Raw genomic sequence first — 13,754 nt, forward strand, 5'->3', positions numbered from 1 at the left:
GCTGATTGCATTGTTATGTCAAGATCTTAGTTATCCTTCTCCCAAAGGTGCTTCTGAAAAACATGTTAAAAGCCTCAAAGCCAACCACTAATGTAGCTGAATAACAGCGGAACACATTTCAGCACTTTCAAAAGGAAGGGCTGCAAGAGGAGATCGACAAAGTCAATAATTTCATACCTGCTCTAAGCTGAACTTAATTGACTACCATTTCCTATGCCTATAAAATGTTTACTATCTAGAAATATACTCCTAATATACACAATCATAATGTACTGTGCACTCTATAGTAAATGCTTTAGCATTGACCAAAGTAATAAGTAGTTGCCAAAATGCAAATAGTCTTAAAGTATTAAAAAGAGCAACTTCTATGGGCCAGGTTGAGACCAAGGTAACCGTTCAGGAATGTAGATCTAACAGTGGGTTCTAGGAACATAGGAAGCTGCCTTATACTAAGTCAGACCATTGGTCCATCTAGTTCGGTATTGTCTACACAGACTGACAGCAGCTTCCCCAAGGTTGCAAGGATGAGTCTCTCTCAGTACTATCTTGGAGATGCCAGGGAGGGAACTTGGAGCATTCTGCATACAAGCATGCAGATGTTCTTCCCAGAGGGGCCCTGTCCCCTGAGGGGAATATCTTACAGTGCTTACATGTAATCTCCCATTCAAATGCAAAACAGGGGCAATTCATACTTGCCACCACAAGAATGAATGAAATTCCTGGGAGCTTCATTTGAAAGCTGCAGTGCAGTAGAAAGAAGATGTTGCTTTTTTGACCAGGAGAAGGGCAAAAGTCTAGTATTTACACCAGGCCAAGTCATTCCAGAGAAATCATATTGCCTGTGGACTTCAGGGACCAATGCTGCATACCCCCTTTCATCTTGCATCTGAAGAGGGCTTTGAGTCCTGAATACCCACAGTCCCAGGTAGACTACATCCTAGCTTCAAACTCTAAGATACAATATATGCATAATCACAGCCTCAGTCAATTGACAGATTAGAAATGCAAATTAGTAATCACCACCAAAATAGAAAAATAATCAGATTGTTTACTAAATGAATAATAAAGCACTTGTACATACTGCTGTTACCCCTGCCTTAGAAGCACTACCTAACTGTTCTGCTGACATACTGCTTCATGTGTAGTATGATGCGGTTAGCTACTTGGATACAGTCCCTGCAAGAAACAATAAGGCGGCTCACATAATTGTTAATGCAGTAGTACAAGTGTAGGGTTGCCATATGCTGGCTTTCTATATCCAGGTGCCTAATTTGCATATGATGTAAACTGGCTTGAATTTTTTTGGGTGCAGAATAGTGACAGCACATTTTTCTCTATAACTTCACTTCTGCAAGGGCTAGAACGTAGCTTTTATTTATCATCATCATCATCATTTACACAGTCAGGCAGGTGTTACTGACTGGTTTGTTTTAGCCAGTCATCGGGTTCTTCCCAAGGACCTACGATGGCTGAATTTTATTATCAGTATTGTTGCTGCTGCTGTTATAGATATCGTCGCATAATATAGGCTGTTCCCAGTAAAGTTTTTTTTTGTAATTGGCTGATGGTGATTTCTGTGGCCCCTATGGTGTTGAGGTGCTCTTCAAGGTGTTTTGGAATTGTGCCTAGGGTGCCAATTACTACTGGAATTATTTTGGTCTTCTGCCACAGCCTTTCAATTTCAATTATTTCAATTTCCATTTCAATTATTATTATTATTTTATTATTTTATTTTTAAGGAAGCTGAAATCTGGGCGAATCTGGGTGGGCTAAGCTATCTGGGTGAGCTGCTTAAAATCGGGGTGAAACGTGGAATTTCAGGGGACATGACAACTCTATACAAGCATCCTACACAAGTTGTGTGTGCTCCTGATTTTTGGTTGTGTGCTAGCAAAAACCTAGGGAGGAGGAGGAAGTGATAATCTATGGGACAGAAGCCTTTCCTTCTACCTCATTGAAGGGCTGGGTACAAGCGCTGGATAGGATGGACAACATTTGATAATATGGGATGACTCAGTTCTCAGTAACTGCCAATGAGTTCTATGCATACTATAATTAGGGGAACAGTCAAGAGAGAAAAATTTATACCCTACTGAGACACAAGTCAAAAAAAGCATGCTCGTTTATTGTCAGAGTTGCACGCTACTTTTCATTACAATAATCTCAAGATGGTTTACAGTATATTTAACATAATACAAATATATTAAGTAATTAAAATACAAAATATTAGATTTCAATATTAAAAATAATACCAATACATTAAAGTTAAAAACATAACCAACAACAAACATACAGAGCAGCACAACAAATAAAACAGCACTCATCTAAAAGCCTGGGCAAAAAGTCATGTTTTTACTTGCTTTCTAAAGGCCATTATGGAGACTGAAAAGTGGATGCCTACTGGGAGAGCATTCCAAAGCCGGGGGGCAATGACCAAGAAGGCCTTGTACTGCATACATGACAACCGAGGTTCCCTCATCATTGGCACACAGAGCAGAGCCCCCTCAGATGATCTTGTCAGGTGGGCAGACAGCCTTTACCAAAATAACATTGATCATGAATGTTATAAGTGAATAGCTGCTATTCACTCCAATTGGAGCAAGTACAGTATGCATGGATAAATACTGTGGTGGGAGCAAGACCCACTCACCATACTTGAACTGGGAATGCTGAGTCCCATCAACAGAGAATAAGAGTGTGCTCACAACTTGTCTATATTGATTGGTTGGATTGATTGAATGATCAAGTCGGTGTCAACTCTTAGCAACCACATAGATAGATTCTCTCCAGGATGATCTGTCTTCATCTTGGCCTTTAAGGTCTCTCAGTGATGCATTCATTGCTGTCATAATCGAGTTCACCCACCTTGCTACTTGTCGTCCTCTTCTTCTCTTTCCTTCAACTTTCCCCAGCATTACAGACTTCTCAAGGGAGCTGGGTCTTCGCATAATGTGTCCAAAAGTATGATAGTTTGAGCCTGGTCATTTGTGCCTCAAGTGAAAATTCTGGATTGATTTGTTCTATGATCCATTTGTTTGTTTTCCTGGCTATCTTCAAAAGTCTTCTCCAGCAGTTCAAAAGCGTCAATACTTTTTCTATCTTGCTTCTCCAAAGTTCAGCTTATGCATCCATAGAGTGTCATGGAAAAAACCATTGTTCGAACAATTCTAATCTTTGTAGGTATAGACACGTCACAGCATCTAAATATCCTTTCCAAGGCCTTCATTGCAACCCTATCGAGTGCCAGTCTGCGGCGTATTTCTTGACTGATGGATCCTTTACTGTTGACGGTCAATCCTAAAAGACAGAAGCTATCCACCACTTCAATGTCTTTGTTATCAATTCTGAAGCTGGTTGCTGTACCCGTTGTCATTAGTTTAGTCGTCTTGACATTTAGTCGTTGTCCCATTTTTTCCACTGTGCTCCTTGACTTTTCACTTGACGCCTTGACTAGAGCTTTCAGATCATCCGCATCCTCAGCTATCGAGTAGTGTCATCAGCATAGTGCAGGTTATTGATGTTTCTTCCTCCAACTTTAAAATCACGCTCATCTTCTTCCAATCCAGCTTCTCTCAGTATATGTTCAGCATATAAATTGAATAAAGAAGGAGAAAGTATACAGCCTTGTCTTACATCTTTGCCAAGCTGGAACCTGAGTATAGGTTTCTCATGAGAACAATGAGATGTTCTGGGACACACATTTTCCTAAGGATATCCCACAACTTGACATGGTCGACACAATCAAAGGCTTTTCTGTAGTCAATAATGCACATACTGACTTCTTCAATTATCCAGCATGCATCAGCAATGATGTCTCTTGTTCTATAGCCTTTTCTGAAACCAAGTCTGAACGTCCAGCATTTCCCTTTCCATGCACGGATCTAATCTGCGTTGGATGATCCTAAGCATTATTTTGCTAGCCTGTGAAATTAAGGATATTGTGCTATGGTTTGTGCAATCTGTTAGGTCTCCTTTCTTTGGTATGAGTGTGTAGACTGATCTCTTCCAATCTGTTGGCCATTGTGTCGTTCTCCAAATTTTCTGGCACAGATTAGTTAGAACCTTAACTGATTCTTCTTCTGTAGCCTGCCATATTTCTGTAGCTATTCCATCAATTCCTATAGCCTTCCGACTTGGTAATGACCAGAGTGATGATCTAACTTCATCTTCCTGTACTAGAGGTTCTTACAAGAATCTAATCCATCCATCCAGAGAGAGTGTATGTGTCTATATACTCCTCTGGTATTCTTTCAATGTACAGGTCCCTTCCTCCAGACAAACTGGTCATCACAATAGGCTTTTGACTCCTAAATTACAAGCTTTCCCTTCTTTAGTTTCAGAAACTGACCTCAGGGAATCTGGCCTAGATAATTTATCCTCCATGTATAGATTCAGGAACAAGCACTCAGCACTCTAGCCTGGCTCTGACACAAAAATAATCCTTTCCTCACATTGACTGAGAAAACTAATGTGCACATGCAATGATACACTCATGGTGCAGTCAAAATGCCTGCTCAAGGAAGTACTGTGTACAAGGCTCTGGGGTGCACACAACTGAGTTCAAGGCAATTTGTTTAGACTGAGGGTCTTTTTAAAAAAACAACCTTTACTTAGCATTCATGTGAAAGTATTCAAAGCAGTAAACTTAGCAGGAAATTTCACTGTCAAATGGTGTGCTTTTTAAAAAATTCAACTATACACTGATGAAGTATGTAGGTTTCATTTTTTTTTATCAATTACAAGAACAACACTGATTTGTGGCATTCATTTCAACATTTCAAGTCTGAGTAAATATTTCTAGGAAAATCCTTTTGTAATGTAAAGGCTAAACCAGTAAAACACTCTACACACACTGCTCTGGGAACAGAACACAGCACTGAGCGAAGTCAAAGCACATTCTCACTCTAATCAATATAGAGGGTTTGATTTCAAAGAGAGGTGTTAGAAGTTCGTCTCTCCACCCATCTACAAGTTCTCAACAGATGATCATCATTAAGCCTCTATCAAGCTTTACGTACAGAATCTGTACAAATGTGTTCTATTAGGACATGGCCTAACTGTTTGGCAACTCCAGTCCTCAAGACAAATGGCAGCTGCTGCCCTCCAAGGTCTGAAGTCAAGTCTTTAGGGAATCTCAGAGCCCAGATGGGAAAAAAGCAAGGCCTGTTCATTAGAGACTGCTCCAGGCTAAAACTTCCAAGGCTCCCATTAGAACTATATAGGAGCTAATTATTTTTATAAGACTTTAAAAACTACAGAATGTGTCCAGATAAGCACCAAGTATGTTGTTTTTAAAGTGTAATACATTTAAGTATACTGCTTTTGTCAAACACTAATAACAGAATCCAACTTAAAATCCGAAGGATACCAAAATAATGATATTTAAGCATTCAGTACTATTAAAGCATTAACAGTTTGATTAAAAGCAGGGTGGGTGGGATTTTAGTCACTTTTATTTCATATGAAGTAGCCCAAACAACAACATATGCAGGTGTCTGTAACAGTATTTTCTTTTCACTTTTTTGTCTGCTATGATTTAATGTGTTATGTGTTTTTGTTGTATGTTTTAATCCTCTGTTGTGAGCTACCCAGAGAACAATTTGATATGGGGCAGCTAACAAATATATTTATTTGTTAAATCTATGTTAAATCTTCTCTGGGTCCAGGAATTAAACAGTATTTACTACTGTGGTGAAAAGCAGCATAGGGTGACTAGCCAAGGAGGAGTGCAGTCACAATTACCCATTTTAGTAGCCTGCAACCCTAAGAAGGCTTTCCCCTATGGCAGCTTGGCACTCCTGAGACCCCAGGACAAGGCAGTCATGACTCCCCTTCACTCACTCATGATGCACTACTGACCTCTGCACTGGTGCCACCAAGTCATGCTTCTCAGATCATTCAAATCTTTATATCCAAAAAGCCAATATTCCTAGAGTCAACACTCTACCTCTGTCCCAAGGAAATCCCATCTTCCTGTCTAAATTACTTCAAAACTCATTGTTCTCTGCCAGGAGTCACCTCCAGTAACTATTAACCCAGAGGGGAACTAATTCAGCACATAGCTCCAGTACAAAAAGCATTCTCTTTCCTATAAAGATAATCAGCCATCAGGCCCAGTAACTGCACTTATCCTGAGATTCATTCTGGAGATTGAGATCCTCTGCTTTTTCACTATTGCACCCCATTTTCTCCACTGAGGATCAGGGGCTCCCCCTTCCTTACAATCAGACAGGTAGTACAGGGAGCCCCTCCTCTCCTCCCTCCACTCCTAGGAATTTCCCTTTTTCTCCCGTGTTCCCCCTTCCCTTCCATTGGTGTGAGAGTGCTTTGTTACCACCAGGTTAGGCTAGGAAACTCTGTTAAGACCTCTATTTTACCAGTAAATGCAGGGTGAGTGATCAGCTCCTTCCCAGGTTAAAAAGGTAGCCCTGGAGGATGCCAGTGCTACTCATCCTGTGGGATCTAGGCCGATTGGACTTCTGTGCTTAGATATAAAGCCTAGTTTCTGGCTGGGTTTTCCAGCCAAGGGCATCCGTCGGGTGTCCCTTTCAGCATAAGTGGACCCACTTGCACACTCTCCTTCCATTTCCTTGCAACAAAACCCAAGCAGCTCCAAAACAATTGTCCTCTTTCCAACATGCGCCTCCAGCAACACAAGAAATCGCTCCTCTCTCTGGTTTTACTTCCTCATTCCCAGCAATCTCCCAGGATTTGCATAGTTCACCTCCTCGAACTGCCTTTCACTAGAAAGTTGGCAGCTGGCTCTCCTTCTTCAGTAGAAGCCACTTCCCTCTTCTCCTGGATTTCCCGACTTTCTGTCCAGCCCTGTCCCATCTCTTCCACAGGACCTTTTGCCATTTCCTCTCCCTGTCCCCAGGTTTCTCTGGGGGATTGCCTTACCTTGCCACTGCTTCTTGTACTGGCTCTTCCTTCTTTCTTTCCCTGGGTTTCTCCCAGTACTTCCCCTTCTCTGCCCTTGGTCCTTACGGCGGTTGATCTACTGTCTTCTCTCTCTCTTCATGCCTCGGTTTCTCCCCTTCCCTTCCACTGGTCCTTTGGCCAGCTTGCTTTCTATCTTTATCTCTCCTCCCCAGTCCTCCTCAGCTTAAGTGGGTTCCCTTCCTCTTTTTCCTTGACTCCTCTCATGCTCACTGAGATCCTCGCCTCTCTTCTCTGGCCTTCAAACCAGGTTTCCCTACTCAGCAGAACACCCACCATCACTTCCCTCACGCCATCTCCAGTAGCAACAAACATTCCTTGACCAATCATCACAGAGGTAAAGCGTTAAGCCCAGACACATGTACATCTTGCATGCCTGCAAAACATGGGGATCCTCTTAACACCAGAGCCAAGTCTCTAATTTTGTACTAAAAACAATTTTAATGGTATTTTAAGCTTGTGGTTGTAACTTTATTGCGAAAGTTCCTTTTTTAAAAAAGTGCTTATAAGGCCCCGCAATGGAATAAGAGGGTCCCCACATAATTTTATGTCTGAATTCACAAACCATTGATAAACCACTGTTGAGTAAATGCTCTGCCAAGAGGCTTCTGTACCATGGCAACAAGAGTGAACTTATGACCCTATGAAGCTGAGTTCTGGGCAGACAAGCAGCACTAAATCATTTGCCTGTTACATGTCTGAAAGCCCAAATCATGGTTTAGGCTTTTAACTATGGTTAGTAGAAACTGTGGTCACGTTATGTCTGAACCTATCCCGTATATTTCTATACTTAAAAGTGTATCCAGTTTTAGCTAAGCGCCTGAAAGTATCATGACTAGATCATAAGAACTAATCATAATCACTAGCCTTTTTGACTCTTAATGAAGAGGCAAAGTAATACTGAAGATGGTATTAGAAAAACAACTGTAGGAAGACAGTGCTGGTAATAGAGAACTCTGTGTTGAACTTTGAAAGTCAAACTCAGATCTCTAACACAAAATACTAATTTTAAAAAACTGATTACGAATTCATACATGATTACAATCATTAGCTTTTAGAAAACCATTTTTACAATTACAACTGTATTCCTTACAGAAAACATTTGAAAGCAACCATGTTAAATCAGTTGAAGGAATGAAAATGTAAAGAAAACAGATTGAGAATGATTTATATGAATGCATAGTGCTGAAGTTAATTACAACTAACCCAATAAAATAGTGCCTTTATTATTGTACAGCAAGTAATAGTCTTGGACACAGAAAGCAGAGCTGTTTCTGCTGTTTTTTGCATGCTCAGTCCCACAGCACACTACATTAAGAATTAAATAAGCTGTAAATATGCCATACAGAAACAGCAGTTTTTAACTAAAAGCAGAAGACTTCCCTGCTGTTTAACTATTCCGTGTACTCCAGCGTGAGCAGGCTCCCTATAAACTGGTGTTATATTGTTGTGCAGTAAATACCTCAAATTACTTTATAATGAGAATTTAATTTCAATATGTAAAGGGATAGTTCAGTTCACAACTAACTTTTGCAAAGGCTACTGAGGTACTCATTTATTTCCAAAATTCATAATGATAGGTTTCATATTTCCAAAACATGTATTGTTAGAATGGACATATTTTAAATATTCATGGTTCTCTATATGTATCTCTCTCAAAAGCAACATAGTATATGATGTCTTGGATCCAAAGAATTGAGCAGACATCAACAACGACTTAGTGCTGTTCCCCAAACTCTTGCACAAGCACCAAAGGAAAATTCTTGCTCAACAGCACCACAGTGTAGCAGGAGTTTCATTTCAGTTGAAGAAATATGATGAATATGGAAAATACAGGCTGTAGTATATACACTAACAAGCAATATAAAAGGTCTCTTCAAGAAGATCATGCAAAAGCTTGCACAAAAATTGAATCATTTCTTTAGATGTACGATTACTTTGTTATGCTGAGCAAGTAGGCACCTTTTAAGTGTAGTGATTCTTTTTATTTAGCAAGGGGAGAGCAACTGGCCCTATCCATCCCCAGTACAGCATCTCTCCAGTGGCTGTTGCTGGTGCCCTATCTTATGTTTCTTTTTTAGATTTGGAGCCCTTTGGGGACAGGGAGCCATTCTAAATTTTATTATTTATAAATTTTATTTATATTTATCTATGTAAACTGCTTTGGAACTTTTGTTGAAAAGTGGTATGCAGGGAAACCTCGCTATTTGTGGACTCACCATCCAGGTTTCCGCGTATCTGTGGGTGATACGTGTATCCACGATAGCTGTGGATTTCATCTGTGTGTGTCTAAATGACATGCGCTTTCATTATCTGCGGATACTAAAGGGTTAAAGCCCATGTATCTGTGGTTCCTAGAGGGCCTGAAGTGACCGTGAGGTCACTCTCTGCCACCATTTTGTATGCATTCCTAATGAGCATGTAACCAGGAGCTATTTTGTGGACCATTTCTGTTAAAAACTGACATTTTTGCTGCTATTTTTCATGGTTGGGGAGGCATTTCGCTGTTTGGGGGCATTGCTGGGCACAAGGAGGACACAAGGAGACCCTAGAGAACATGGTACAGGTTTTTGCCCATTTCCCCCCTATTTTTGCTGTTTGGGGGGGATTTTGCAGTTTGGGGGACATTGCTGGGCACATGGAGACCCCATGGAGCACTGTGCAGTAGTGTTCCCCCCCCCCACACACACACCTTTTTATGTTTCTTGCCCTTTTTAATCAATCCAGGAACCTTCCCCCACCCCCCGCCTTTCCCCTTAGACATAACGCCTTGTTAGTCATGGTAGCAGGTGACGAACAGAACCCCCGTGAGTAATGAGGTTTTAGTGTATAAATTTTTATCGTATGCCTGCCCTTCTACTAAATGAAAAACTGTTTCTGTGAGTAGAGGTCTCTTGCTAGTATTTTTAATCCAAGCCAGCATATTTTAAAAACATACCTATAGTGGAGGCACAATGTTCAACATTATTCAGGCTTCTGCAGCCACTAGAGTTGATTGAGTGAGTGTACAGAATTTCTGACTAGTGACTCATGCTACCAACTTGTTCATATGCATATCTTATCACTGGGTAAACACACATCAGAACATTGTTTAACTGGATAGATTATCTATGCATAATTATAATTATATTATAGAATTATAAATTAATTGTAATTTATAAATTAACTGGATAAATTATTTAACTCCATGTACACACAGTGAAATAGACATGTGGATATCTATCTATCTATCTATACACACACACACACTCTCTCTCTCACACACACAATCATTTAGGGAAATGAACTGTCCTTGACATAGGTATGATTAAGCTAACGAGACAATAATATTGCTTGTTTATAAAACATGTACATATGTAACTTAAAACACTTAATACAGCTTCACCTGAAAAACATCAACACATTCTAGCACACGGACTTCACTGAAAGATGCAAAGCTCTATTGAACAATGCTTCTGCTGGGCAAGCAACTCAACCCCAATTTCTTGATTATGTGAAAGGAAAAACAGGTTAGTGGAAGGTTCATTTACTTAACCATGTATTTGGAGCATTCACTGTTGTTCTCTCACCAAGCAGTTGATCAACAAAAAAGATGAACACGTTGTTCTAGTGAGAACTAATCTGCCTACTTTCCTTTCACTATCTCTACAACTGGACTAAATTTGGTTGAAATCGAGCTCTACAAGTTAGATCATTTGCGCCTCAAACGTTCATGCATCCACCATCTTGGATTGGGGTGGATGACATAATCACAAACTACACCATTGAGGTGCCCCTGTGTGTCATTCACTATAACTGTTCCAAATTTGGTTCAAATCGGTTAGACAGTCCTCAAGTTAGTGCACTTGCGCCTCAAAAGTGTATGCGTCTGCCATCTTGAATTGGGGTGGATGACATAATTCAAACTACACCGCTGAGGTGTCCCTACAGCTGTAGCAAATTTGGTTCAAATTGGTTAAGTGGTTCACAAGTTAGCCCAATACACCTCAAACATGTACACGTCCGCGATCTTGAATTGGGGTGGATGACATCACAAACTGAACCACTGAAGTATCCCTGTGTGTGACTCACTACAACTGTACCTAGTTTGGTTAAAATTGGATAGACAATCCACATGTTAGCTCACTTGCACCTCAAAAGTTTATGAGTCTGTCATCTTGAATCAGGGTGGATGGTATCATCACAAACTTTAAACCTTATTTTTTAAAAAAACAAAAAACCACTAAAACCCCAGATGCTATTCTTTTGTACACTCCCTGAGTCTGTGGATTGGGCAATATATTAAATCTCTTAATAAATAAATTTTGGATCTTTTAGTTTAGAAATAAGGCAGGTAACAGGGGAGATGATAGAGGTGTATAAAGTTATGCACAGTGTGGATAAAGAAAAGCCCCCCCCATCCATAATATTAGAACCTAAGATCATCTATTGAAGTTAATTGCTGTAAGATTGAAGCCAGACAATTGGAAGTATTTCCGAGGAGATCCGAGTTCAAATCCGAATTCAGCCATGATACTAGTTGGGTGACTCAGGGCCAGTCACTTCGCTCTCAGCCTAACCTACTTCACAGGGTTGTTGTGAGGAGAAACCTAAGTATGTAGTACAGCGCTCTGGGCTCCTTGGAGGAAGAGCAGGATAATATATATATATATATATATTTCTTTACACAATGTGTAGCTAAACTATGGAATTCACTGTCGCTGGATGTGGTGATGGCCACCAACATAGGCAGTTTTAAAAGGCGATTAGAAATATTCGTGGAGGATAGGGCTATCAGGAGCTGCTAACTTTGCTAGATGTATACTTCCATCAGGGGGCTATCAAGTCACCTCCTCTCCCTCAGCCATGGCACCTCCTTGCCCCCTCCCACACCCAGCTGGTGAATGAAGCACCTGTCAGCTGGGAGCATGAAGTGCACCCCTCTACTTCCCAGCCAGTGTTTCATTGAAACACTGGCTGGGCTGGGAGGGAAAGCCCAGCCAGTCAGCATTTCAATGAAAAGCTGTCTGGGGAGAAAGGGAGAGGGTCCTAAACAGACCCTCTTCTGGGAAGTAGCCACATACTGTGCTGGTGTGACAATTTGAATGCAGTGTAGGTATAAACTATCATGTAAGGGAAAAAATCCTTTCCATATACATTGATGAAATTGACTGATTATCCAGGAAAAAGTCCTTGGGATCACATCAGAAAGCTTACAAAGGTCAGCTCAATGTGCTGTGGTAAAAGAGAACACTACTTGTTAAAAATGATTATGAACATATTTTTATTTTTTCATGATTGTCTATTCTGTCTCTCCTTTCAAAACACCTGAATAAAAACATGCTAAATCACTATTATTGTAATATATTAATTTGCGTTGTTTTACATTATACCCATGTATTATGCTGTGGAATGCCTATTATTCGCAGCACATTATTCTGCTTCTCTATGATCTAACTTGGCTCCCAACTTGTTTTGCTGGCGGGTGAAAAGAGACTGGGAAGGGAGTGTGTGGTGAGGGTGCACAACTTCTGATTCTCCACCATCAGCTTCTTTCCTGCAGTTCTGTGACTATCAAATTACCAGCTTTGACAGCAGAATAGGGCCCCTGCATGCAGAGAACTTCCTAGTTGTCACTTTTGATAAAGGCTGATTCTGTTCAAATCAAACTGTTTGTTTCCACTTGCAAGTGTGCACATTTATTTGCCTATAATTGTGGTAGAAAAGCATGGATGTGGTGCAAGTGAGATTTCTTATTTTAAGAAACAATTACTATAGAAACTAAAATGGAAATTATTAATAAGTCCAAAAAGGGTGAGACACCAACTCAGATCAATAGATTTGGCTTTCCCCTGAACTATGGTAATCACCCTGAAAGACAAGCTAAGAATTCAAGATCATGTTAAGGGCTTAGCCTGTATGCAGTCAACTGGGATAACTAAGCACTACATTGGAATCACTGCTCAGGTTTAGAAACTGTTAATTGTTTGGCTGAGGATCAAAATCAATGACATGCTCCGGTGAGTTTAAGCATGGTTCAGGAAAATCCTAGCAGTCTTGATAATCTAAAAAAACAAACAGGGGGAGAGTTCAATGCTGAGCATTTTAATGCAAATTGGGGGCGGTTTATGCATTTTAAAGCCAGGGCTAATCTACATAACATCAAAGTCTCAGGTGAAGCTGCCAGTGCCAAAGAAGACAGAGCCTTCTTCCTGAGGATCCTGTCTAAAATAATTGAACAGGTTGGATATTACACTCATCAAGTTTTTAATATGGATGGAACTTGGCCCTTCCCTCACTCCCCAAAAAAGAAAAAAATATAATCAAGAACCTACATTGTCAAAGAGGACATTCATGCCAGGATACTAAGCTGCTAAAGAGACTCATGCTTTTCCTTGGTTCAAATTAAACAGGTGACAAACCTAAACCTCTGCTTGTGTTCCATTCAGAAAACCCCAGAGTTACAAAAGGATATTTCAAGACATTTCTCCCAGTGATAGGGAAAGCTAGTGATAAGGCATGCGTCAACAGTAACATTTTTAGGATTGATTCAATCATCATTTTGTGCCAAGCATCAGGGATTACTGAAGCAAACACAATCTTGCATTTAAAGCATTGTTACAATTCAAAAATGCTTCAGGTCATCCAACAATCCTTGATGACACGAATCCTGACATCACAATGGTGTTTATGCACCCCCAACATCACCTCATCGTTTCAACCCAGGGCTAGTTGATAGGCTTTCGAGGCCTACTAACATTGACACACATTTGTCCAGGCCATCAAAGCAGGTGAAAAGGAAGGTGGACCAAATCTGAAGGAATTAGGGGAAGGGC

General features: G+C 40.4%; 1 protein-coding gene across 4 annotated transcripts in view; it reads right to left on the reverse strand.

The window, feature by feature from the left end:
• The window catches only part of LRBA (LPS responsive beige-like anchor protein), a 567,920-nt gene that overhangs the window by 377,883 nt on the left and 176,283 nt on the right, over window positions 1–13,754 (reverse strand). The window lies entirely within an intron of this gene.

The sequence above is a fragment of the Hemicordylus capensis genome, chromosome 5, assembly GCF_027244095.1.
Source record: "Hemicordylus capensis ecotype Gifberg chromosome 5, rHemCap1.1.pri, whole genome shotgun sequence".
Taxonomy (NCBI): domain Eukaryota; kingdom Metazoa; phylum Chordata; class Lepidosauria; order Squamata; family Cordylidae; genus Hemicordylus; species Hemicordylus capensis.